Source organism: Lissotriton helveticus, chromosome 7 (assembly GCF_964261635.1).
Source record: "Lissotriton helveticus chromosome 7, aLisHel1.1, whole genome shotgun sequence".
Taxonomy (NCBI): Eukaryota; Metazoa; Chordata; class Amphibia; order Caudata; family Salamandridae; genus Lissotriton; species Lissotriton helveticus.
The window spans coordinates 1,607,717,718-1,607,744,673 of NC_136068.1; positions in this window are offsets into that span (position 1 = coordinate 1,607,717,718).

Consider the following 26,956-nt stretch of genomic DNA (forward strand, 5'->3'; position numbering starts at 1 on the left):
TAATCTAACCCCCCCAATACAGAGAGCACTCTTATGCGGTGCAACATGCTGTCCACCCCAGGCCCACCCTAACAATCCTGATAATACATCCTGAAAATACAGTCCCATACGGTTATACGGTACACCCCAGGTCACAACGATATCAAAGCTATGTACAAACATGAAAATAGAACACTTTTTTGCATCACCGCGGGTGAAGCCACGCGGGTAAACCAAATGTAAAAAATATTGACCTTTTGACATGAAATCAACGTATACAGCAGCAACGCTGGTCAGTGTCGTGAATCACAGGCGGTCTGCAGACTATCCCTCTCACTAACACACACTCACTCTACACTGCTACATGGTGTAACAGGTATCAGCCAGTCCACATGGAAAGCTCTTGCACACATATGATCTCTGCACCCTTATGCAGTGCTACTGGTACCCAGCAGGTCAATGGATAACACCCTGTAGACTCCGTGGCCCCATCCTCCTTCCACTCACAAGTGCACTCCGATTGTCCTATACCTCCGGATGGATGATAACCAGCCCCACCTCCCGGATACTAGGCTGCACGCGAAAGTCTTAAAGTTAGGATTTTTCTCTGTTTAGGAGTAGTAAAGTTAGGACTCCTAACTTTAGGACTCCTAAATGCCTTCTGTGAATACCGAAAGTCTTAAAGTTAGGATTTTTCTCAGTTTAGGAGTAATAAAGTTAGGAGTCCTAACTTTACTACTCCTAAACTGAGAAATCCCGACAAGAGAGCAGGGGTGCTAGGGAGCAGGCATCCTGACAGAGAGCAGGGCTGCTAGGGAGCAGCATCCCGACAGCGAGCAGGGCTGTTGGAAGCAGGCATCCCGACAGAGAGCAGGGCTGCTAGGGAGCAGCATCCCGACAGAGAGCAGGGCTGCTAGGGAGCAGGCACCCTGACAGAGCAGGCATTCTGACAGAGAGCAGGGCTGCTAAGGAGCAGGCATCTATCCCGTAGGGGCAGTGGGGTGTGTTCACTGTCATAACACGATCGGGCTTCCGTGAAGCAAGACTGATGATCTGTGAGCAGATCAATACTTGCTGAGACTGCAGGATCCTGCAGCGCGAGCCCTAATACGAGTGCACCAGGATTCTAGAGGTCACAGGGCAAGGAGAGTGAGCCCGGTCCTCCTGTGTACTCATATGGACCTTGGCATTTCGATTCAGTGCGCTAGCGTCCTTCTGTATGTTTGTGTGGACGTGGGCATGGCGAGCCAATCTGCTACGGCCCTTCTTATGGACCAGCACATGGCAAGTCAATCAGGCAGGGTCCTTCTCTATATTTTATATACATAGGCCTGGCATTTATTTATTTATTTATTTAATTTATATGGCGCGTTATAACCACAGGGGTCTCTAAGCGCTGTGTGTCCAGATTTACGTGATAGGATGTTACATTCACTTGAAACCAATTGCACGCCTAAGATCTGCCCCATGCTTGTCTAAATAGTACAGTTTTTAATTTTTTCCTGAAGGAGAGTAGGTTACTTTCCTTCCTGAGTTCTGGGCATATCAGTTTGCCAGGGCACTTCTGTATATTTGTATGGACCTGGGCCTGGCGAGTCAACCAGGCAGGGTCCAGTTGTATATTGGTATGGACCAGGTTATGGTGAGTCAGACATGAACCCCAGTGTGGGGACTGGCCTCAGTCCTAGGGTAGTAAGGGCATGGTGAGTGGGCCCAGAAGAATGGACCCGGGCGCAGCGGTGGGGTTTGGCACAGTAAGAATGCAAGGAGTATGCCTGGATCCTGGAAATCTCAGGGCATGACAAATGGGCCTGGGTCCTCGATTCTACCTGAGTTTGCCAAGGCATGGCTAGTGGACATGGAACATGAGGAGTGTATCTGGGTTGTAGACACCTCGAGACACGAAGAAGGGGCCTGTGTCCTGCTTACACGGTCCAGGGTAATGTTGAGGCGGCTCCTGGTGGGGTCAGGGCTTAGAAGGTGTTCTTGGACCCTTGTGATATCAGCAAATGAAACGTGTCCCCAGGTACTTGAGCCTCTTGGTTTGGGCCAGAGTACAGCAAGTGTACGAGGGTCCTTGAGCATCCAAGTATGGAGGTGGGACTTGGCAGTGTGCCTGCGTAATGACGTGATGAGGGCATGGAAAGCGGCCTGTGTCCCAGTAATGCTGGGGCATGAAGGACGGGTCAGGAGATGACCAGGCATCCAGATTCAGTTTGTTTATGTGTTTGGGTTCTGCAGGGCCCTGTCACGGCTAAAGCATGCCGAGTGGGCTTGGTGCGACTTAGGTGCAACGCGTGGGCCGGGTCGTGGGGGGTCTTGAGGTACATCCTAGTGCGCACCTGGGAACGATGAGTGACAACGGGTCCAGCGCAGTTATATCAATGCAAGTGGGACCTGGTGCTGCCATGGTCGGGGGATGAGCACTGGGCCTGGAATCCGCCACACTCATGGGTCAGTGAGAGTGCGTTTGCCATGGCCGGTCTTGGCAAACATCAGGACATGGTAAAGCGCCCAGAGCACGGATAGAGTCATGGATCCAATCTCGGCCACTGAGGATTGAGGGCCTGAGTCCTTCTGTGGCCGTGGCAGTCTGAGCCCAGGGACCGCAAAGGTCCCAGCAGGGCAAGCTTCAGTCATACACACCACCGCTGTATCCAGGGTAGAGCAAGACAAGTTACCCCCCGCACACATGTACAGCAAAAGAAAAAGCAATTCAAACTTCGCTCACGTACACTAGGTGCACCGTGGAACTAAAGAGGGCAATCTTTCCGTACCCGCACAGAACAGCCATAAAATGGCAGCAGCGCAAACTTTGTACACCAAGGAAGTACATAGTGTACTACAAGGTGTACTCCGAGAAAAAGAAGCAGCAGTGCAAATGTATCTCTCACACACACAGAGCAGTTAAGGCACGGAAAGCGGCAGTTCAAGCTTCCATCGCACACACAGGCAGTAGCAGTGCAGGGGTCTTTCATATACAGACGTGCAAGCTTCTCTCCCACACAAAGTGCAGGCACAACACCTGCTATAGCGGTGCAGGGGTCTTTCATATACAGAAGTGCAAGCTTCTCTCCCACGCAAACAGCGGGCAGGGCACCTGCAGTAGCGGTGCAGGGATCTTTCATATACAGAAGTGCAAGCTTCTCTCCCACGCAAAGTGCAGGCACAACACCTGCTATAGCGGTGCAGAGGTCTTTCATATACAGAAGTGCAAGCTTCTCTCCCACGCAAAGTGCAGGCAGGGCACCTGCAGTAGCGGTGCAGGGATCTTTCATATACAGAAGTGCAAGCTTCTCTTCCACGCAAAGAGCAAGCAGGGCACCTGCAGTAGCGGTGCAGGGATCTTTCATATACAGAAGTGCAAGCTTCTCTCCAACGCAAACTCCGGGCAGGACACCTGCAGTAGCGGTGCAGGTGTCGTTCATATACAGAAGTGCAAGCTTCTCTCCAACGCAAACTCCGGGCAGGACACCTGCAGTAGCGGTGCAGGTGTCGTTCATATACAGAAGTGCAAGCTTCTCTTCCACGCAAAGAGCAGGCAGGGCACCTGCAGTAGCGGTGCAAGGGTCTTTCATATACAGAAGTGCAAGCTTCTCTTCCACGCAAAGAGCAGGCAGGGCACCTGTAGTAGCGGTGCAGGTGTCTTTCATATACAAAAGTGCAAGCTTCTCTTCCACGCAAAGAGCAGGCAGGGCGCCTGCAGTAGCAGTGTAGGTGTCTGTCATATACAGAAGTGCAAGCTTCTCTTCCACGCAAAGAGCGGGCAGGGCACCTGCAGTAGCGGTGCAGGGGTCTTTTATATACAGAAGTGCAAGCTTCTCTCCTACGCAAAGTGCGGGCACGACACCTGCAGTAGCGGTGCAGGGGTCTTTCATATACAAAAGTGCAAGCTTCTGTCCAATGCAATGTGCGGGCACGACACCTGCAGTAGCAGTGCAGGTGTCTTTCATATACAGAAGTGCAAGCTTCTCTCCCACGCAAAGTGCAGGCAGGACACCTGCAGTAGCGGTGCACGAGTCTTTCATATACAGAAGTGCAAGCTTCTCTCCCACGCAAAGTGCGGGCAGGGCACCTGCAGTAGCAGTGCAGGTGTCTTTCATATACAGAAGTGCAAGCTTCTCTCCTACGCAAAGTGCGGGCACGACAACTGCAGTATGCGGGCAGGACACCTGCTATAGCGGTGTAGGGGTCTTTCATATACAGAAGTGCAAGCTTCTCTCCTACGCAAAGTGCGGGCACGACAACTGCAGTATGCGGGCAGGACACCTGCAGTAGCGGTGCACGGGTCTTTCATATACAGAAGTGCAAGCTTCTCTCCCACGCAAAGTGCGGGCAGGGCACCTGCAGTAGCGGTGCACGAGTCTTTCATATACAGAAGTGCAAGCTTCTCTCCCACGCAAAGTGCGGGCAGGGCACCTGCAGTAGCAGTGCAGGTGTCTTTCATATACAGAAGTGCAAGCTTCTCTCCCACGCAAAGTGCAGGCAGGACACCTGCAGTAGCGGTGCACGAGTCTTTCATATACAGAAGTGCAAGCTTCTCTCCCACGCAAAGTGCGGCAGGGCACCTGCAGTAGCGGTGCACGGGTCTTTCATATACAGAAGTGCAAGCTTCTCTTCCACGCAAAGTGTGGGCACGACACCTGCAGTAGCAGTGCAGGAGTCTTTCATATACAGAAGTGCAAGCTCCTCTCCCACACAAAGACTAGGCAAGGCACATGCAGTAGCGGTGCAGGGGTATTTCATATACAGAAGTGCAAGCTTCTCTCCTACGCAAAGTGCGGGCAGGACACCTGCAGTAGCGGTGCAGGGCCCTTTCGCATGCAGTAGCAGTGCAGGAGTCTTTCATATACAGAAGTGCAAGCTTCTCTCCTACGCAAAGTGTGGGCACGACACCTGCAGTAGCGGTGCAGGGGTCTTTCGCATGCAGTAGCAGTGCAGGAGTCTTTCATATACAGAAGTGCAAGCTTCTCTCCCACACAAAGACTAGGCAAGGCACATGCAGTAGTGGTGCAGGGGTATTTCATATGCAGAGGTGCAAGCTTCTCTCTCACACAAAGAGCAGGCAGGGCACCTGCAGTAGCGGTGCAGGAGTCTTTCATATACAGAAGTGCAAGCTTCTCTCCCACGCAAAGTGCAGGCACGACACCTGCCATAGCGATGCAGGGGTCTTTCATATACAGAAGTGCAAGCTTCTCTTCCACGCAAAGTGCAGGCACAACACCTGCTATGGCGCTGCAGGGGTCTTTCATATACAGAAGTGCAAACTACTCTTCCACTCAAAGAGCAGGCAGGGCACCTGCCATAGCGGCGCAGGAGTCTTTCATATACAGAAGTGCAAGCTTCTCTCCCACGCAAAGTGCAGGCACGACACCTGCCATAGCGATGCAGGGGTCTTTCATATACAGAAGTGCAAGCTTCTCTTCCACGCAAAGTGCAGGCACAACACCTGCTATGGCGCTGCAGGGGTCTTTCATATACAGAAGTGCAAACTACTCTTCCACTCAAAGAGCAGGCAGGGCACCTGCCATAGCGGTGCAGGGGTCTTTCATATACAGAAGTGCAAGCTTCTCTCCCACGCAAAGTGCGGGCAAGACACCTGCAGTAGCGATGCAGGGGTCTTTCATATACAGAAGTGCCTTTCATATACAGAAGTGCAAGTTTCTCTTCCACGCAAAGTGTGGGCACGACACCTGTTATGGCGGTTCAGGGGTCTTTCATATACAGAAGTGTAAGCTTCTCTTCCACACAAACAGCAGGCAGGGACCAGCAGTAGCGGGTCAGATGTCTTTCATATACAGATGTGCAAGCTTCTCTTCCACACAAAGAGCGGGCAGGGCACCTGCAGTAGCAGTGCAGGGGTTTTTCATATACCCAAGTGCAAGCTTCTCTAACACGCAAAGTGCGGGCATGACACCTGCCATAGCGGTGCAGGGGTCTTTCATATACAGAAATGCAAGCTTCTCTCCTACACAAAGTGCGGGCACAACACTTGCTATCGCTGTGTAGGGTTCTTTCAGATACAGAAGTGCAAGCTTCTCTCCCACGCAAAGTGCGGGCACGCCACCTGCCATAGCCGTGCAGGGGTCTTTCATATACAGAAGTGCAAGCTTCTCTCCCACGCAAAGAGCAGAAGGGGCACCTGCAGTAGTAGTGCAGCAGTCTTTCATATACAGAAGTGCAAGCTTCTCTTCCACACAAACAGCGGGCACGGCACCTGCAGTAGCAGTGCAGGTGTCTGTCATATACAGAAGTGCAAGCTTCTCTTCCACGCAAAGAGCAGTCAGGGCACCTGCAGTAGCGGTGCAGGGGTCTTTCATATACAGAAGTGCAAGCTTCTCTCCTACACAAAGTGCGGGCACGACACCTGCTATAGCGGTGTAGGGGTCTTTCATATACAGAAGTGCAAGCTTCTCTTCCATGCAAAGTGTGGGCACGACACCTGCTATGGCGGTGCAGGGGTCTTTCATATACAGAAGTGCAAGCTTCTCTCCCACACAGAGAGCAGGCAGGGCACCTGCAGTAGCGGTGCAGGGATCTTTCATATACAGAAGTGCAAGCTTCTCTTCCACACAAAGAGCAGGCAGGGCTCTTACAGTAGCCTTGCAAGGGTCTTTCAAATACAGAAGTGCAAGCTTCTCTCCCACACAAAGTGCGGGCTGGGCACATGCAGTAGCAGTGCAGGGGTCTTTCAAATACAGAAGTGCAAGCTTCTCTCCCACGCAAAGTGCGGGCTGGGCACATGCAGTAGCAGTGCAGGGGTCTATCATATACAGAAGTGCAAGCTTCTCTCCCACACAAAGTGCGGGCACAACACCTGCAGTAGCGGTCTTTTCATATACAAAAGTGCAAGCTTCTCTTTCACGCAAAGTGTGGGCAGGGCACATGCAGTAGCGATGCAGGGGTCTTTCATGTACAGAAGGGCAAGCTTCTCTTCCACACAAACAGCGGGCACAACACCTGCCATAGCGGTGCAGGGGTCTTTCATATACAGAAGTGCAAGCTTTTCCTCCTCACAAAGAGTAGGCAGGGCACTTGCAGTAGCGGTGCAGGGGTCTTTCATATACAGAAGTGCAAGCTTCTCTTACACACAAAAAGCAGGCAGGGCACCTGCAGTAGCATTGCAGGGGTCTTTCATATACAGAAGTGCAAGCTTCTCTTCCATACAAAGAGCAAGTAGAGCCCTGCCATAGCGGTGCAGGGGTCTTTCACATGCAGTAGCAGTGCAGGGGTCTTTCACATGCAGTAGCAGTGCAGGGGTCTTTTATATACAGAAGTGCAATCTTCTCTCCCACGCAAAGTGCAGGCACGACACCTGCCATAGCGGTGCAGGGGTCTTTCATATACAAAAGTGCAAGCTTCTCTTACACACAAAAAGCAGGCAGGGCACCTGCCACAGCGGTGCAGGGGTCTTTCATATACAGAAGTGCAAGCTTCTCTCCCACACAAAGAGCAGGCAGGGCACCTGCAGTAGCAGTGCCGGGGTCTTTCATATACAGAAGTGCAAGCTTCTCACCCACACAAAAAGCAGACAGGGCACCTGCCACAGCGGTGCAGGGGTCTTTCATATACAGAAGTGCAAGCTTCTCTCCCACACAAAGAGCAGGCAGGGCACCTGCAGTAGCAGTGCCGGGGTCTTTCATATACAGAAGTGCAAGCTTCTCACCCACACAAAAAGCAGACAGGGCACCTGCCACAGCGGTGCAGGGGTCTTTCATATACAGAAGTGCAAGCTTCTCTTCCACACAAACAGCGGGCAGGGCACCTGCAGTAGCAGTGCCGGGGTCTTTCATATACAGAAGTGCAAGCTTCTCTCCCACACAAAGAGCAGGCAGGGCACCTGCAGTAGCAGTGCCGGGGTCTTTCATATACAGAAGTGCAAGCTTCTCACCCACACAAAAAGCAGACAGGGCACCTGCCACAGCGGTGCAGAAGTCTTTCATATACAGAAGTGCAAGCTTCTCTCCCACGCAAAGTGCGGGCATGACACCTGCCATAGTTGTGCAGGTGTCTTTTATATACAGAAGTGCAAGCTTCTCTCCCATGCAAAGTGCGGGCAGGGCGCCTGCAGTAGCAGTGCAGGGGTCTTTCATATACAGAAGTGCAAGCTTCTCTTCCACGCAAAGTGCAGGCACAACACCTGCTATGGCGCTGCAGGGGTCTTTCATATACAGAAGTGCAAACTACTCTTCCACTCAAAGAGCAGGCAGGGCACCTGCCATAGCGGTGCAGGGGTCTTTCATATACAGAAGTGCAAGCTTCTCTCCCACGCAAAGTGCGGGCAAGACACCTGCAGTAGCGATGCAGGGGTCTTTCATATACAGAAGTGCCTTTCATATACAGAAGTGCAAGTTTCTCTTCCACGCAAAGTGTGGGCACGACACCTGTTATGGCGGTTCAGGGGTCTTTCATATACAGAAGTGTAAGCTTCTCTTCCACACAAACAGCGGGCAGGGACCAGCAGTAGCGGGTCAGATGTCTTTCATATACAGATGTGCAAGCTTCTCTTCCACACAAAGAGCGGGCAGGGCACCTGCAGTAGCAGTGCAGGGGTTTTTCATATACCCAAGTGCAAGCTTCTCTAACACGCAAAGTGCGGGCATGACACCTGCCATAGCGGTGCAGGGGTCTTTCATATAGAGAAATGCAAGCTTCTCTCCCATGCAAAGTGCGGGCATGACACCTGCAGTAGCAGTGCAGGTGTCTGTCATATACAGAAGTGCAAGCTTCTCTTCCACGCAAAGAGCAGTCAGGGCACCTGCAGTAGCGGTGCAGGGGTCTTTCATATACAGAAATGCAAGCTTCTCTCCTACACAAAGTGCGGGCACGACACCTGCTATAGCGGTGTAGGGGTCTTTCATATACAGAAGTGCAAGCTTCTCTTCCATGCAAAGTGTGGGCACGACACCTGCTATGGCGGTGCAGGGGTCTTTCATATACAGAAGTGCAAGCTTCTCTCCCACACAGAGAGCAGGCAGGGCACCTGCAGTAGCGGTGCAGGGATCTTTCATATACAGAAGTGCAAGCTTCTGTTCCACACAAAGAGCAGGCAGGGCTCTTACAGTAGCCTTGCAAGGGTCTTTCAAATACAGAAATGCAAGCTTCTCTCCCACACAAAGTGCGGGCTGGGCACATGCAGTAGCAGTGCAGGGGTCTTTCAAATACAGAAGTGCAAGCTTCTCTCCCACGCAAAGTGCGGGCTGGGCACATGCAGTAGCAGTGCAGGGGTCTATCATATACAGAAGTGCAAGCTTCTCTTCCACACAAAGTGCGGGCACGACACCTGCTATAGCGGTGTAGGGGTCTTTCATATACAGAAGTGCAAGCTTCTTTTCCATGCAAAGTGTGGGCACGACACCTGCTATGGCGGTGCAGGGGTCTTTCATATACAGAAGTGCAAGCTTCTCTCCCACACAGAGAGCAGGCAGGGCACCTGCAGTAGCGATGCAGGGATCTTTCATATACAGAAGTGCAAGCTTCTCTTCCACACAAAGAGCAGGCAGGGCTCTTACAGTAGCCTTGCAAGGGTCTTTCAAATACAGAAGTGCAAGCTTCTCTCCCACACAAAGTGCGGGCTGGGCACATGCAGTAGCAGTGCAGGGGTCTTTCAAATACAGAAGTGCAAGCTTCTCTCCCACGCAAAGTGCGGGCTGGGCACATGCAGTAGCAGTGCAGGGGTCTATCATATACAGAAGTGCAAGCTTCTCTTCCACACAAAGTGCGGGCACGACACCTGCTATAGCGGTGTAGGGGTCTTTCATATACAGAAGTGCAAGCTTCTCTTCCATGCAAAGTGTGGGCACGACACCTGCTATGGCGGTGCAGGGGTCTTTCATATACAGAAGTGCAAGCTTCTCTCCCACACAGAGAGCAGGCAGGGCACCTGCAGTAGCGGTGCAGGGATCTTTCATATACAGAAGTGCAAGCTTCTCTTCCACACAAAGAGCAGGCAGGGCTCTTACAGTAGCCTTGCAAGGGTCTTTCAAATACAGAAGTGCAAGCTTCTCTCCCACACAAAGTGCGGGCTGGGCACATGCAGTAGCAGTGCAGGGGTCTTTCAAATACAGAAGTGCAAGCTTCTCTCCCACGCAAAGTGTGGGCTGGGCACATGCAGTAGCAGTGCAGGGGTCTATCATATACAGAAGTGCAAGCTTCTCTCCCACACAAAGTGCGGGCACAACACCTGCAGTAGCGGTCTTTTCATATACAAAAGTGCAAGCTTCTCTTTCACGCAAAGTGTGGGCAGGGCACATGCAGTAGCGATGCAGGGGTCTTTCATGTACAGAAGGGCAAGCTTCTCTTCCACACAAACAGAGGGCACAACACCTGCCATAGCGGTGCAGGGGTCTTTCATATACAGAAGTGCAAGCTTTTCCTCCTCACAAAGAGTAGGCAGGGCACTTACAGTAGCGGTGCAGGGGTCTTTCATATACAGAAGTGCAAGCTTCTCTTACACACAAAAAGCAGGCAGGGCACCTGCAGTAGCATTGCAGGGGTCTTTCATATACAGAAATGCAAGCTCCTCTCCCACACAAAGAGCAAGTAGAGCCCTGCCATAGCGGTGCAGGGGTCTTTCACATGCAGTAGCAGTGCAGGGGTCTTTCACATGCAGTAGCAGTGCAGGGGTCTTTTATATACAGAAGTGCAATCTTCTCTCCCACGCAAAGTGCAGGCACAACACCTGCCATAGCGGTGCAGGGGTCTTTCATATACAAAAGTGCAAGCTTCTCTTACACACAAAAAGCAGGCAGGGCACCTGCCACAGCGGTGCAGGGGTCTTTCATGTACAGAAGTGCAAGCTTCTCTTCCACACAAACAGCGGGCAGGGCACCTGCAGTAGCAGTGCCGGGGTCTTTCATATACAGAAGTGCAAGCTTCTCTCCCACACAAAGAGCAGGCAGGGCACCTGCCACAGCGGTGCAGGGGTCTTTCATATAGAGAAGTGCAAGCTTCTCACCCACACAAAAAGCAAACAGGGCACCTGCCACAGCGGTGCAGGGGTCTTTCATATACAGAAGTGCAAGCTTCTCTTCCACACAAACAGCGGGCAGGGCACCTGCAGTAGCAATGCCGGGGTCTTTCATATACAGAAGTGCAAGCTTCTCTCCCACGCAAAGTGCGGGCATGACACCTGCCATAGTTGTGCAGGTGTCTTTTATATACAGAAGTGCAAGCTTCTCTCCCATGCAAAGTGCGGGCATGGCGCCTGCAGTAGCAGTGCAGGAGTCTTTTATATACAGAAGTGCTAGTTTCTCTTCCACACAAAGAGCAGGTCAGGCCCCTGCCATAGCGGTGCAGGGGTCTTTCGCATGCAGTAGCAGTCCAGGGGTCTTTCATATACAGAAGTGCAAGCTTCTCTTCCACACAAAGGGCAGTTAGGGCACCTGCAGTAGCAGTGAAGGGGTCTTTTATATACAGAAGTGCAAGCTTCTCTTCCACACAAAGAGCAGGTAGGGTCCCTGCCATAGCGGTGCAGGAGTCTTTCACCTGCAGTAGCGGTGCAGTGGTCTTTCATATACAGAAGTTCAAGCTTCACTTCCACACAAAGAGCAAGTAGGGCCCTGCCATAGCGGTGCAGGGGGTCTTTCACATGCAGTAGCAGTGCAGGGGTCTTTCATATACAGAAGTGCAAGGTTCTCTCCCACGCAAAGTATGGGCAAGACACTTGCTATAGCGGTGCAGGGGTCTTTTATATACAGAAGTGCAAGCTTCTCTCACACGCAAAGTGCGGGCTGGGCACATGCAGTAGCAGTGCAGGAGTCTTTCATGTACAGAAGTGCAAGCTTCTCTTCCACACAAACAGCGGACAGGGCACCTGCAGTAGCCGTACAGGGGTCTTTCGTATACAGAAGTGCAAGCTTCTCGTCCACACAAAGAGCAGGCAGGGCACTTGCAGTAGCCATGCAGGGGTCTTTCGTATACAGAAGTGCAAGCTTCTCGTCCACACAAAGATCAGGCAGGGCACTTGCAGTAGCCGTGCAGGGGTCTTTCTTATACACACGTGCAAGTTTCTCTTCCACACAAGCAGCGGGCACAGCACTTGCAGTTGCAGTGCAAATATCTTCAAAACACAGCATCTGTGGCACATGGAACAAGGATGCATACACATCAGGTACAGCCCATGCATATGTGCAAGCTTCCCTCACAGGCAGAACAGATACTACGCAGACAGTTGGCAATACAAGCTTCTCTAACACCTAGGGTACGTACGGTACAAGGTCACAGGATAGGTGCAACATCAGCAGCAGTGCAAAGTCTCTTCACTAGCAGAACAGGCACAGCAAAGGCAGCGGTGGTGCAAGCTTCAATCCCATCACAGCAGCAGTGCAAGACAAGCAGGGCGTAGCTTGGTGAGTGAGATTCAGGGGGGAGTGAATCTCAAATTTCCCAACTAAAAAAGCAGTGAGCCACAGAATGAATGTGTGAGTTTACCAAGGCTTGGGATTGACTGTTCACATGAGGAGCAGGATTAGAACTGATTTGCATTAGGTGAGCCTCTGGTGCCGATTTAGGGTTTGGTGGACAGGTACTCTATTGCAACAGTGATGGAATACCCTGTCCACCAAACTCAAGGTCTGCCTGCCCGATTTTGCTCTGGGTGGACCACAAATTGTACCCCGATGGAGTAGGTGGAATTGGCAGAAAGCCATCCGATTGTCTGCCCTGTTTAGACTGGAAGAAAGAAAGATGCTCCCAACACTATGGGAGAAAACAGGTTTGGGGGTCTTTTTTTAAAAAAAAACCAACTCCACTTTTGTTTTTGAAAAATAAAAAACTATGCAAACGTTTGACAGCAAGCCGTCATGTTTGACGGAGCCATCCGTTAAACTTTCATACAGTGACAGGAATCGCCATGACAAAATTCCAGCCAGTGTATAGGGATACCTGCCAGGCTGGCAGAGACTGCTTAATTTGGTGGATGGAGTGAAGGCAGTAAAGTCCTGTACCACCCTGTCTGCCTTTACTCTATCTGTTAAATCAGTGGTCTTCAAACTGGGGGGCGGCTTTTGTGATCCCAGGGAGGGCACCATGCTCTGGCAAAAAGTGGCACTCAGTCCCTTTGTAATGGTCCATGTTTGTCATTTGTATCCTGGCTGGAAGAAAGTGTCAAAAGGAAAGGGCCTCCAAATACTCTTCAGACCCCTCACCCCCCACTTCTAATCGTCATACTGTGGATACCAGTACATGTTTGTAAGGCCTACCTGGGCAGATTAGTATGTTTGGCACTCATGTATTTGTTGCATTTTCAAAACAGTAATAGAATATAACTGCAATGTTTGAATATGTGTAGACATATTTAAACATTGCCAATTTAATAAAATACTTTTGAAAAATTCTGGAGGGGAGGACAATAATAATGTTTCCTCCCACTGGGGCGGGGGGGGGTCGCATTAAAAAGTTTGAAGACCTCTGTGCTAAATCCTAAATCAACCCCTTTGTCTGGAGTGGCTCAGTGGGCAAACAACGATGTGTTGGAACGCTACCCTGAGGAACTGCCAGTGGTTGGACTATTTGTCAACTTCGTCCCATCACCTTTTGGGAGTTTGATTGCTAGTAGTGTGCCTGGAAGCCTGAGCCTGGTTCAGCTTTCAAATCCTACTACTGCCAATATTTGTGAATGCTAAAAAGTAGTACATTTGCACTCATTCAAGGAGTACTTTCTGTGGGTGCAGAGTTGCTACTTTTTTTGGTAAACAGGTCACAAAGGGGCATATTTACAAAGAAGTGGTGCTGCAATGTGCAGCAAGCATTGTTGCTGTTCTGCATTGCGTCCCCTGAAGAGAGCAGAACTCTTCAAAGAAAAGGCGCAGTTCTGGGCGCACTTTGGGCTGCTCAGCTCTAACACATGCCCCTATGTGCCATAATGCAAGGGTGCAAAAGGGGGTGCTCACTTTGCCACTGGATTCAAGCAAGCCGGGCTGAAGACGGCTGTAATGCCAGAAACCGGTCCTAGGAAGCTTGTTTCCGGTCCAGGGAAGGCATGGCTTGGCAGTTCGGGCTGGACTGTTCCCATGAGGCACAGGGTCAGACTGATTTGCATATGGCCATGTCTGAACTGGGGTGGCAGAGTGGGCTAAAGAACGGTGATGGATTAAACCCAGATCTGTTGAATGAGTGTGAGTGTTTGATTGCTTCAGATGCTCCGACCATCACCACCCCTTTTTGTACCGCATAATGCAAGGGTGGTCAGGATAGTTTTAGTGCTGGAATGACTGCCTTCCTGAACAAAAACTACCTGTTGAGGCTTATTCCTCTTTGTAGTGTGCTGCATGCAAAGAGGAAGTAAGGAGAAAGCTCCTATCCCATCACATCAGCAGTGCAGGACAAGCAGGGGCATAGCTGGTGACCGGAGGTGTTAATCTGCATAAAGGAAGATAGGAGGAGAAATAAATGTATTTGTTCTCATTACACAGCCTCAGGTAGGTGCACCATTTTGACTCAAATCCATATCTACAACTCTTTGTAAATATGGGTTTGCATCACATTTCATGGGTGGATGCATGGGTGGATGCTGCCCATGCACCATCCACGAAATGGATGTGAAGTAAAGCATGTAGTTCTATGCGCTGCATTACTTTTTCTTACAAAGCCATGCAAGTCGGCATTTGTGTGGCTTGATAAATGCCAAAAAGGATTTTGAACCAGGGTTGCATCAAAAAAGTGATGCAACCCTGGTTCAAAATCTTTGTAAATCTGTGCCTAAATGTATTGAAGCTCCTGCTCCAAAAATGAACACTTTAAAACCTCTTAGCGAAATCAGGATGACACGAAAAAAACTATATAGACACGGCAGACTCGACTCAGGGCCCCTAGACCCAACTACTAACCTAAATATGTATTTATTTGAGGGATGTTACACCCCAAACACCCCCCTGAAGCCACGCCCCTGGCAGAATCCCTTGCACCATGCCGCAAGGGTGCCTGTGTTGGCGCTTAGCAGCCACTAGTGATCCAGCGCAGAGAAAGAGCAGAAACGCACCAAATGTTGGTGAATATGCCTCATTCCTGATCTCTACACTTAACACAGCACAGCACGGATTGGTGTCACTACAACGCGGTTTATAACAACGCATTCCGTTACATCGGAATTTTTACAACGCAGGATCCATTACATCGGATGCCATTACAACGCATGGCATTACATAGCAGATGCTATTACAACGCATGGCATTACATCGTAAGTATAGGTAAGTATACCTTTTTAAAAAAAATGTAATGAAGTTAATTTAATTAATTTAATTTAATTAATTTAATTAAAATACATTTTAAAATAGTAATTCATTTTATTTAATAAATCTAAATCTATTTATTTAAATTAATTTTAATAAAAATTGTAATTAATTTTATTTAATTAATATAATTAAATTAATTTAATTTAAATATTTTTTAAATTGTAATTAAATTAAATTATTTAAAATAATGTATTTAATTTAATTATTTTAATTAAGAAATGTAATTAATATAATATAATTAATTTAATTTAACCTAAAAACACCCCTGTACCCCAAAACCCAAACCCTGAAACCTAAAAACACCCCTGTACCCCAAAACCCAAACCCTACCCTGAAACCTAAAAACACCCCTGTACCCCAAAACCCAAACCCTGCCCTGAAACCTAAAAACACCCCTGTACCCCAAAACCCAAACCCTGCCCTGAAATCTAAAAACACCCCTGTACCCCAAAACCCAAACCCTACCCTGAAACCTAAAAACACCTCTGTACCCCAAAACCCAAACCCTACCCTGAAACCTAAAAACACCCCTGTACCCCAAAACCCAAACCCTACCCTGAAACCTAAAAACACCCCTGTACCCCAAAACCCAAACCCTGCCCTGAAACCTAAAAACACCCCTGTACCCCAAAACCCAAACCCTGCCCTGAAACCTAAAAACACCCCTGTACCCCAAAACCCAAACCCTACCCTGAAACCTAAAAACACCCCTGTACCCCAAAACCCAAACCCTACCCTGAAAACTAAAAACACCCCTGTACCCCAAAACCCAAACCCTACCCTGAAACCTAAAAACACCCCTGTACCCCAAAACCCAAACCCTACCCTGAAACCTAAAAACACCCTTGTACCCCAAAACCCAAACCCTACCCTGAAACCTAAAAACACCCCTGTACCCCAAAACCCAAACCCTATCCTGAAACCTAAAAACACCCCTGTACCCCAAAACCCAAACCCTACCCTGAAACCTAAAAACACCCCTGTACCCCAAAACCCAAACCCTACCCTGAAACCTAAAAACACCCTTGTACCCCAAAACCAAAACCCTACCCTGAAACCTAAAAACACCCTTGTACCCCACAACCCAAACCCTGCCCTAAAACCTAAAAACACCCCTGTACCCCAAAACCCAAACCCTGCCCTAAAACCTAAAAACACCCCTGTACCCCAAAACCCAAAACCCAAAACCTGCCCTAAAACCTAAAAACACCCCTGTACCTCAAAACCCAAACCCAGCCCTAAAACCTAAAAATACCCCTGTACCCCAAAACCCAAACCCTGCTCTAAAACCTAAAAATACCCAAACACCCCAAAACATATACCTCAGTACCCCAAATCATATAGTCCTATACTCATACTTATTTAAAAAATTACTTAAATTAATATATATATAATTTATAATATTAAAAAATATAAATAAATTAATTTATTTAAAATTAATAATGATTAAATTAATTATATAATATTAAAAAAATAAAAAAAACATTATATACTTACCAATACTTACGATGTAATGGTATGCGTTGTAATAGCATCTGCTATGTAATATCCTGCGTTGTAATGGCATCCGATGTAATGGAACCAGCGTTGTAAAAGCTGCGTTGTAACAGCATTCCGACGTAAAAGTTGCGTTGTAACAGTGACATACCCACAGCACACAAGTTGTCTTGCTGCACTGCACCAATTGTTGATGAATCTGGGCCTAAATTTAGGACCAGGAGTCCAATGACGGACCAAGGGCTCCTTTTGCCTGTGTGCAAAGGAATAATCTGGACCCCCAAGCCCAGGACAGAAGGAGAGACAGTCATTATGAGAGTGCAGGAGGCCTTCGCACCCATTACCCCGATGTCATAGTACTGCACTGTTCTCAGCACAGACTGATGAGGCACTTACCAACATTTGCTGAGTAGCCTCAACAGCATGCCACTGAAGCTCTTATTAGTAAATGGCTGGTACATACAGTGGAAAAAACCGTGGCAGTAATACCATTATCAGAAACTGGTTCTAGCTATTTAAAAACACAGGCTGCTAAAGTGCCTATAACTGGTGGCATCACTGATGTTTACTGCACCAGTATTTGGAAGAAAAATGTTGCCAGAAAAATCATGGAAATTCCCTGCAGGTAACATGGAAAGACCACAAACCACGATGTATTATTGTTTCAGCTTCATTTAATTTCCTCAGATGTTTGTAAGGGCGGACAGTGAAAAAAAAATTCCTCTAAGTCAGGTTACTGGATATTTTTACCTCTCTCCTCCATTACCGGCATTTTTGCAGTGATCCCTTGAGTCTGGCCGCGTTACAGATATAAAAAGGTCCCAGGCTAAGTTTGGACTTATGAGGCATGCTTGTTCTCTCATCACATACACTCATTTTACCTGCCTCCTCTCTTGACTTTCCTCCTCACCTTTTCTTGTGCCTCTGTCCACTGTCACATGCTGTTCAAACATCCCCTCCTCCTTTGCAGTATGTTCACACTTCCTTTCCCTTCTGGTTCAAAGCACTTACCCGTCAGGTACAATGAAAAGATTTTTTGCGTTCAATTTAAAGTGACTTTTTGCCAACCAATATCGGGCAAAACTGCCCCCCTTCTCTTTGCTGTTGGCACTCTCATGGACACCGATTCACCAAAATGCCAGGGGTGGCGAAAGTGACATCATATCCCCTTTGACCTTAATGATGTCACAAGAAGTAACATCATATGACCTTTGACCCTGCATCTTCCCAAGAAGTGATGTCACATAACCTTAATCCTGATGACATCACAATATTTAACATTGCTGAAGTTACATAATTGCATAATTCATATTACATATTCTTCTAGGTGAGAACAAAGGGTGGAGGTTTCTCTTCCCTGAGCAAATTTTGAAAAAAAATTGTCTTTAATAGTGCATTTTAATGCACAATTTTCATATAAATTTGTTAAAAAGCCATAGGCTCTAAAAAAAAACTCTCATTAAATATTCAAGACCTTTCATGGAGTGCTAAGCTACAGAAATCTGACAGTCCCCATGAGTTCACCCAATTATGTTTTTTAAATATCCAATGGGTGACCCGTTATGTCAGAAATTGCCTCCATTGCTAGGACCAGCATTTGGCCGTGGTGGCCCATTTTGCCCAAACATTACATACAATATGCCAGTGCCAGCATTTTCCTAATACTGGTTCTCTTGTACTATGGAGGTTCCTTATGTCAAAGGTTATGCATATTATGTCAAAGATTACATTTTCAGGACGCAGTGTGGGGAGGGTCACCTACCCACCAAAATGAGCGCAAAATGTATCATGAAACTCCCAGGTTTCTTCACAAAGTTCACTTGAATTTCATTCAAAATTTGTAATTTATTCAAAGTACTTCATTCAGTTCATCGTTCATATACTGTATTATATGCAGGCATAATCAACATCTTATGGTGCAAAGTTCTTCACAGTTTTTCAGAATACCCAATGCATTTCGGGTAGACAAAACCGGACCCTTCATCAGGGGTCTATAGAGAAAAGAAACAGGACCTGATGATTTACTCCACTTTAGAATTAACAACATCAACATCAACAAATAATACATGCCAATAAAGAACTGTCTAGCTTATCTCATGACTAAGGTGTACACTGATCGAATAGTGATTTAATCAAATGCTATGGTAGGTTACGATAGTGGAAATGACACTCAATGCGTTAACTAACATGCAAAAGTCTATGGGCTATACTCCAAACAAGACCCCTGATGAAGGGTCCGGTTTTGCACGCATTCATTTTCACCTACTCTCGTTCACTCACAACCTGAATCACTCATTTGCACTCTCTCACGCACTCTTACTCTGACTCAATTATACCTACTCACTCATTTTGACACACATACACACATCCACAATCCCATATACAAACATACATGCTCACACATATACATGCTCTTGCACCTAAACTCACTCTCACCCAAATGCACGCACACAACATATATAAAAATATTTTCATTTTTCTTATCTAAGATGCCTGTGAATGTCCAGATCTTGCTGCTGCACTTTTTGTTACATTAATAGTGAATAATAAATAATTATTCACTAATAGTGTAATAAAAATGAGCAGAAAACGAGGTTAGAGCTTGACTCTGATAATGCGAGACATACTTGTGTTCTTGGCACTGATTTTGCCAACTCTGAGGCCAGGGGCCGAAAAGGCAGTGCAAGGGTTATCAAAGGGCAATTTGCGACACATAAATGCCTTCCATGGGCACTCTGGGCAGCTGCCTGCCATTGCCTCCATGCAGAAACAGTCCTGTTTGTTCCTCTAATTTAAAAAAGGGTTGGAGAGCTTTCCTTTAAACTGGTTCTACTATTGGTGTAGATCGACATGTGCTTCTTGGCATGAAATTGTGTTTTATACCTTATTTTTCTACACACGCAAAAGAAGAGAAACCTCTAGCCTCTCTATTTTCTTAGATAAATATGATAAGCTACATTTAAAAAAAGAAGACATCAGCAGACACCTTTTTAATTTTTCCTAAAATGTGTTTCAATTAATTAAATATTAATATTTTTTTTTATAGGACTTCATTTTATGTCTCATACTTACTTTGTCCAACTGGCCAGTGGCTCCAATGTCATGTGAGACACATTCCTCCAGTCCTTCTCCGCCAATACCTAAGCTTTCTACGTTCACCTTCGCCTCTCAAGGCCATGTTAACAAGACCACTCTGGTGTCATTGTATATAGCCAGCCTGCTAAGTCAGACATAAGCCTTTCTGCCAACATACACCTTCCGACCAATGCGTACCATTGAATAAAGACCACATGCAATTGACTGAGACCACACCACGGATACATAAAACAGTATGGTCTGATAAACAGAATTATGGAAAACACAAAGGAGATGGAATAAATGCTTGCAAAAAGTCTCAGACTTTGCAATCGCTCAGAGCAGCACTCCATTCCATATGCCACTCCAGATAGAGACCCCCCATATGCAAATCAGCCTTGATCCTGCTCCAATAGAAACAGTTCAGCCCATATTTCCATGCCAGGTTTCCTCTGGATGGAACACAAGCAACCCCAGACCAGTATCAGGTTATTTAGGTCTTGTCAGTGAGATGTAGCTTGAGTCTTTTGGCACATTAGGCATGGACCCACATCTGGGTATACCCGTCGCACTTACGGCATCACACTGAAAAGAAAAAGGTGATTGGTGGAATGTTTGCAAAAAGTCTCAGACACTGATTGCCAGTGGGTGAATGTCAGGAAGTGAGCTGTAAGTGGATCATCTGGTCAGGAACTGGTACGGGATGAGCAGACACAAAGCTTTGCCACTGTCCAGACACAACACCTGCACCAAGGGGGAAAACAAAATACCTGAATTTTACAAAATATTAATGACATGAACAATGACTGTTCTTTAACGCCTTAACCGCGGCGGTTTTTCGGTCGCGGTGCGGGCGTTCTAAAGGGTGGGCGGGGCTGCGTTGGCCGTTGGCAGACGGCATCACTAGGGAGGTAGTGCTCCCGTTGGCCAACGGCCGACGGCAGCACGGAACGGGTTAACAAGTAACAACCCAACACAGAGAAATATCAACAACAGAGAATAGTTACTTGTGCCTAGAAGAAATTGGTTAGGCCAGCAGTTCTTAAGGTGGGATCCCTGGACCTGAAGTTGTCTGCAGACCCTGTTCAGTGAGTCCACAACACTTTAGAAAATGTATAATATTAGCAGAGTAATAGAGTATATATGCATAAGAAAGCAAAATGTAAAATTGAGCATTTTAGTTTGCTCTGTAAATGTGAAGGAATTTAAAATCAAATGCTAAAAATAAAGTTGACATCCTTAGTTTGAATTGTGGGAGTAGAACAAGTGTAGCAAATAAAATCTAGAATGGATGATAGGTGGCCTTATGTGAAGCACTGGTATGCGTTGAAAAAAAGGCAAGATGCATTAGGAGCATATAAAGACAAAGTCATATGCTAGAATCTAGCATACCATTTTGTCTTTTAGAAATAAAATCACATTTTAAAAAGCTTCAACCCTCCCTCAAAATTTAAATTTCGATATTTATGTATTTTTTTGTCAATTAAATATAATATTTCATAATTTGTGCATTGGTTTGATGTTTACTTGCTTCTGTATTTTTGTATATTGTTTTGAGGACCAAATTATAGAAACAGTTTATGCTGGGTCCATGGCTTCCATTAATGATTCAGTGGGGGCGGCGGGGTCCCCTGAATTCAAAAGATGAATAACCACTGGGTTAGGCAACAAGAAAGTATATACAGTTCTATGATAGACCGTCAAATGTAAAAAGGCAGTTCCTTGCTCAATTATGGCTCTTATGTGGTAAAGGTAATGCATGGAGATGGTGTGTAGTTCTGTGTGATTGATAATAGTAGGGCTGACGGGATTGGGCTCCTGCAGTAAGCATTAGAAAAGATGGGCTAGGAGGGTCGCTGTATGTCTGCTGAGACATAGATCATATAGCCGCTCATTCTCAGCCCTGTGTTCGCTAAGGACAAGAGGTTTAGGCAGAGCTTAAATTGAGATGGTGGTTTCCGGGGCTCGGCACCGGTACTTAATTGCTAACACTGGCACTTATGACAGTCTGCCACATGGTGGCGCTGTTTGTTTTATTTAGAGATAAGGAAAACAATAGTTATTTATGAATTCAATATACGTTAAAAAGAATGAATGCGTTGCTTGTCTGAGGTTTTGGGATGGGACCTCCCACGCACTCACCGTTTAGGTTTACTCCACATACTTGAAGGAGTCGGTGGGAACATATACAAGCGCCACCTATTGCTCCTGGGACTGGTGGTGGCCAAGCGAGACCTAGCCAGAGCGTGGAAGGGAGTCCGTGCCCCCCCCCTGTGTGCATGGAAGGCCGGCCTGGATTATTATATGGGACTGGAGCGACCTGTGTTTGAGGCGAGAGGCTGCCCCCGTAAACACTTTAAGATCTGGAAGAGGTGGGCGGATTATAGGGAGTTGCCTCTAGATCCCCCTGTGGCGCATGAGGAAGAGATATAGGCAGAGGTACCTAGAGGGCCTTTTCACTGTGTCATACCTTACGACCGCTAACAATTGCGTTTCTACTGCACGTGCATGGGGTTAGGGAGGGATAAGGGGCGGGTAGTGGGGAAGTTGGGCATTGGGAGTTGTTGGGGGGGACAGGGGTAGGGGAGGGGGCTACCTACTTTGGCTTATTCTACTCTTACTTGGTTTCGTTATGACAATGTGAACTGTGCTACAATGTTTGGTGGCGCTCTCCTGATTGTGGGGAACCACGTCTTTTGCTCTGCTTAACTCAATCGAATAATAAAAATTTTGTTGTGAAAAAAAATAAATAATGAATGCGTGCCACCCATGCCCTTCTTTTAGCTTTGGGGACCTTGGAATAATCTGAAGTTTAACACTTGTAGGAGTGTGATGGTTAGTAGGTGTGTTTGCACTGTCATCAGGTTTTGGTCTTGTTGGTCCAAACCATTGGAAAGATGTGCACTACATGTATTCTTATTAGGCCCTCTGAGGAGGGATTTTATATTATTTTGACAGCTGTAATTTTATACATATTTGTAATTTTATTACAGCATACCTAATGTTTGCCCTGTGGGAACGCGTATGCTCAATTCAGCAGGTGTGGGTTGTTTATGTTGACAAACCAATGATAAAGGCTACAGGCCTGATCACTTCATTGGAAAGGTATTTCAGATGCCATTATTATGGAAAATTGTTTTGAAGATAATATGCCTAATCTATTTTTTATGAAATGCATTTATTAATATATGGCAATAGGCCATCAAGAGTGAATTGTTATTGCATTGTGTTAAAGCATGCAGAGATGTATATTCTTGCATTAAATATAAGAGATTACCTTTGTATGGAAGGATTCATGATTACATCCTATGGCAAACCCTAGGAGGAGCCAATTTCAATGTAATATTTGTTGCTAGAATCCCCTTGGAAAGTTTAAAAGGCCTGATTGTCTATCAGGATTCTGCAATCAAAATAATTAATGAAAAATACATATATACATACAAGAACTTTGGGTCAGCTGTCTTGTTCCCTTGTCTGCTGTTGGGTCAGTGTGAGTGTCATTTACACTCTACTTTAAACCATGACAGAATACAGCATGGGTCAGCCCACTTCAACCATTGGCTCTCTTGCCCTGTGAAAGCTCCACAGACGGTGTTAACAGACAGACCACTTGCCTTCTGGTAATTTAATCTGCAGAGGTTCATATCCCACTCGACCACTGCCTCTAAACCAGGATACCATCATAGAGTGGTATTGTTCATAGTGTATCATTGTTTTACAGTTCCAAGCGTGTCAACATGATGGTTCCTAAATGTGGTGGCTATGCGGGAACTTTAAAATAATGGTACACCCACTGCTATGTTTAATCCTATTTGTTAATGTAAGCATATGCCTGCCATGTTGTGGCATCAGCATGTCAGCTACTTCTATTCTTTTAATGTATCTTGCATTAGTTGTGGAGTTTGTGTGTGTGTGTTTTATTGTGAATGTGTCTGTGGGTGAATGCAAGAATGAGTTGGTGGATGAATAAATGGATGCATTAGGTGCAAGTGACTGATTGAATGCATAACTTACTGAGCCTAAACTCATCAGTGACTGAAAGGCACTTTCATTTATTTATAAGATTTATAAAGTGCAAACATGACCCAAGTGGGTATCAGAGCGCTTTACATACAGTTGAAGAAGACATAGGAACACAGCTCAAGGAGACAAATCAAGGTACAAGTAGGTCAATGTGCAACAAGAGCAAACATTACATAATGGTGGAAAATAGGGAGAAGGCTAGGGTAGAAAGAAAATTAGGGCAATATACATCAAGAACAAAAGGGACATTATGGCAGGCGACAGTAGGTCGCAATAGTTAGGATAGCCAAAAAGTCTCGAGGTAAGTGGAGCAAAGCTTCTAGATCAGCGCATTGTTCTTTAGTAGTGCTTTCACTTCCCTTTTGAATGCAAATGTGGATGGAATACGCCATGTCTCCACTGGAAGGGCATTCCAGATTCTCAAGGCAATGCCCGAGTGTGGGAAGTTGGCCTGATGTGCAGTGCTCACTATTCTAGTGATCACTATATATCAGTCCAAACAACCCTTATTGATGATTGGTTGTAAGTCAACCTTATAGACCAGCTATCCTAGTAGCATGGATACGAGCAGTCTAAGGCTAAGACTCTAGAGGGCGTGTTAAGCCAGCTGTTTTACCATCACATTACCCCTTGAACACCCAGTGAAAGGACACCACACAAGTGTTATGAAAATAAACAGTGTATTTATTAGAATCACAACAACCCTGTGCTCTTTATGAGGACAGGGTGCTAGGCACACAACAAAACTCTTACGAAAATACTTAAGTTAGCACGTTATACACAAATGCCCGAGGGGCACGAAAAACCATATACTTTAAAAGTGGAATGCGAATTACTAGCAGGTAAGTAACAGTTCTAATAGGCTTTGGAATCGCTAGGACTGGACTAGGGAATCGTTAGATTACTACTAGGAGACCCAGGGGACTCGGGTGCAGAGTGTGCACTCTCACGCGGGATGCGGGACAAAGTCTATGGAGGCTAGTAAAGGCAAAGTTAGTGTTCACGGGCGAACCCGACCTGGTAGGAAGAAAACGACAGTGGATCCTGACCCTAGGATAGTGAGGCTATGCTGGGACACCGAAGTGCCGAAGTTACCTAGCCCAGGGGCTGCAGCTGCATAGGTCTGAAAAGACGTCGGGGATCTCGTTGCCGGACCAGGAGCCTGGAAGGAAGAAGTTGCTGGCAGGCGACCAGTGAAGGAAAGTTCGATGGATCCAAGCCTGGATCAAGGAAGAAGAAAACCTGAAAGCAGAGGGGACCAAGTTCTTGAATCACTAGCCAGTGATTAAGTGGGCACCAGGATGGCACCGGGCGAAGTCACCGCAGTCAGGTGAGTGGGCGCTGCTGGGCTCTGCAGTCTCTCGGACCAGGAGGCGTTGTCGGCGACCAGGATGGAGGTGCGAGCTGTCCCACGAAGGATCTTGCTGTCGACGTCGCTGGACCCAGGATTGGGCAACAAGTCTTGGCAAATGCAAGGCCCACGCGGTGGACCTAAAATGGCGTCTTGAGTGGACCAGGAGGGTCCAGGGTACTTCTCCGATGGAGGGAAGCAAGGGCCAGTCTGGAGCAACCAGACCAGCAGCAGAAATGTCGTCGGGCGTCGTCAGGAAGGCCACAAGCCAGCGGGCTAGTAGCCAAACAACGCGGTGAGCAGTAAAAAGCAGAAGGGCCCCACGCAGATCGTGGAGATGCTGGGGGGCTGCTCTTCGGTGCTGGAGCTTCTCAGGGTGGGGGCTTCTCGGACCCCAAAGCACTCACCAGGAATTCACTCGGCGGGCTTGCTGGAAAGAAGTCGTGCAGTCTTGCAGATGGCCGGTCCCTTGAGGTCTCGTCGCACCCACGGTTCTCAGCTGGGCTGTAGAGGTGGGTAGAGGTCAGAGGTGCCAGGGAAGCCGGTTCTCGTCGAGCTGGGCAGTCGGATTCCGGAGGAAGGACTTGCAGCAGACCGCAGTGTTCTTAGATGGTGCCTGCGGATGCAGGGTGACTACTCCTTAGTCACAAGGGAGAAATCTTAGGAAGAAGTCTTGAGTTCCTTTCGCAGAAAGTAGTTTCAGGATTCAAAGATGATCTGATTTGGAAGGGGGCCAGTCTCTACCTTTATCCTGTAAAAAGGGGCTGGCACGCGACTAAGTCCTGCCCTATGGGTGGGACTGGGAGGGGGGTGGTTACACCCACTTCCTTGGCGGGCTTTTCCCCAGCACAGGGTCTGGAGTGACCCTGGAACTGGTTCCAGCCAGCCTATGCACAGTGAGCACCGGGGTGCCACGTGCAGTCACCTTCCTCTAAAGCCCTGCCTACCTACAATACACAAAACCCTGTCTGGGACGGTGCTGGCACCGCCCCTGGCAGGAAACCCTTTGTCCTTATCTCCTGCTCTGGGAGGACTCCCAGCAGCAGGAGGGCAGACTTGTGTCTCGGTGGCAGCATCCATTTTGTGGATGCTAAGGCTCTGTCTGACTTTTAACCGGGTTATAGGTTACATGCATGTCGTGTCCCTCTAGAAGGGTGGAATGCTAACCCCGTCGCCAGAATTGGCGAGGGGTTAGTATTCCAATTCGTATGACACCTTACTCGACATGTTTTGATAAAGCGATACCAGAGTTGGCACATAACCGCGAGGATTATAATGCACTTAAGAGTATATGGTATGCGATATCATGGAAACGGCTAAGGGATAGATCCCGAAAGCCGCAGACAGGCTCAGCTCATGCCAGAGCACCATCTCACACGATTCCAAGCACTCTGCCTTCAGGATTGTTAAGGCCTGCCATAGGAGTGACTGATAGGAGATCTGTGTGTCCATTTTAGGGTTAGATATAGGTATACTATATCTAAAGCAAAGGGTGAGTACACCACCTTGCCCCAGCTGTCGTGCATCCAGTTGTGTCAGTTTTAGTTAGTCAATCCAGGGGTGGCACAATACATGCTTCAGCCCCTGGGAGACTTCTGGGTGCACCTCAGCCCTGGGTACAGGGACTTGGAGAGGGCCCAGTGCCAATTCAGTACCTGAGTACAATTTGGATAGAGAGAACAGCTAGGCTGTGGGTCTGATTAGCAGGCCCACAGCCAGGGAAAGTCGTAAACCAGTGCAGCAAAAAGCAAAAAATCTGGGTGATCATAGGATTGCAGACCCTACTCTCCTACATGAC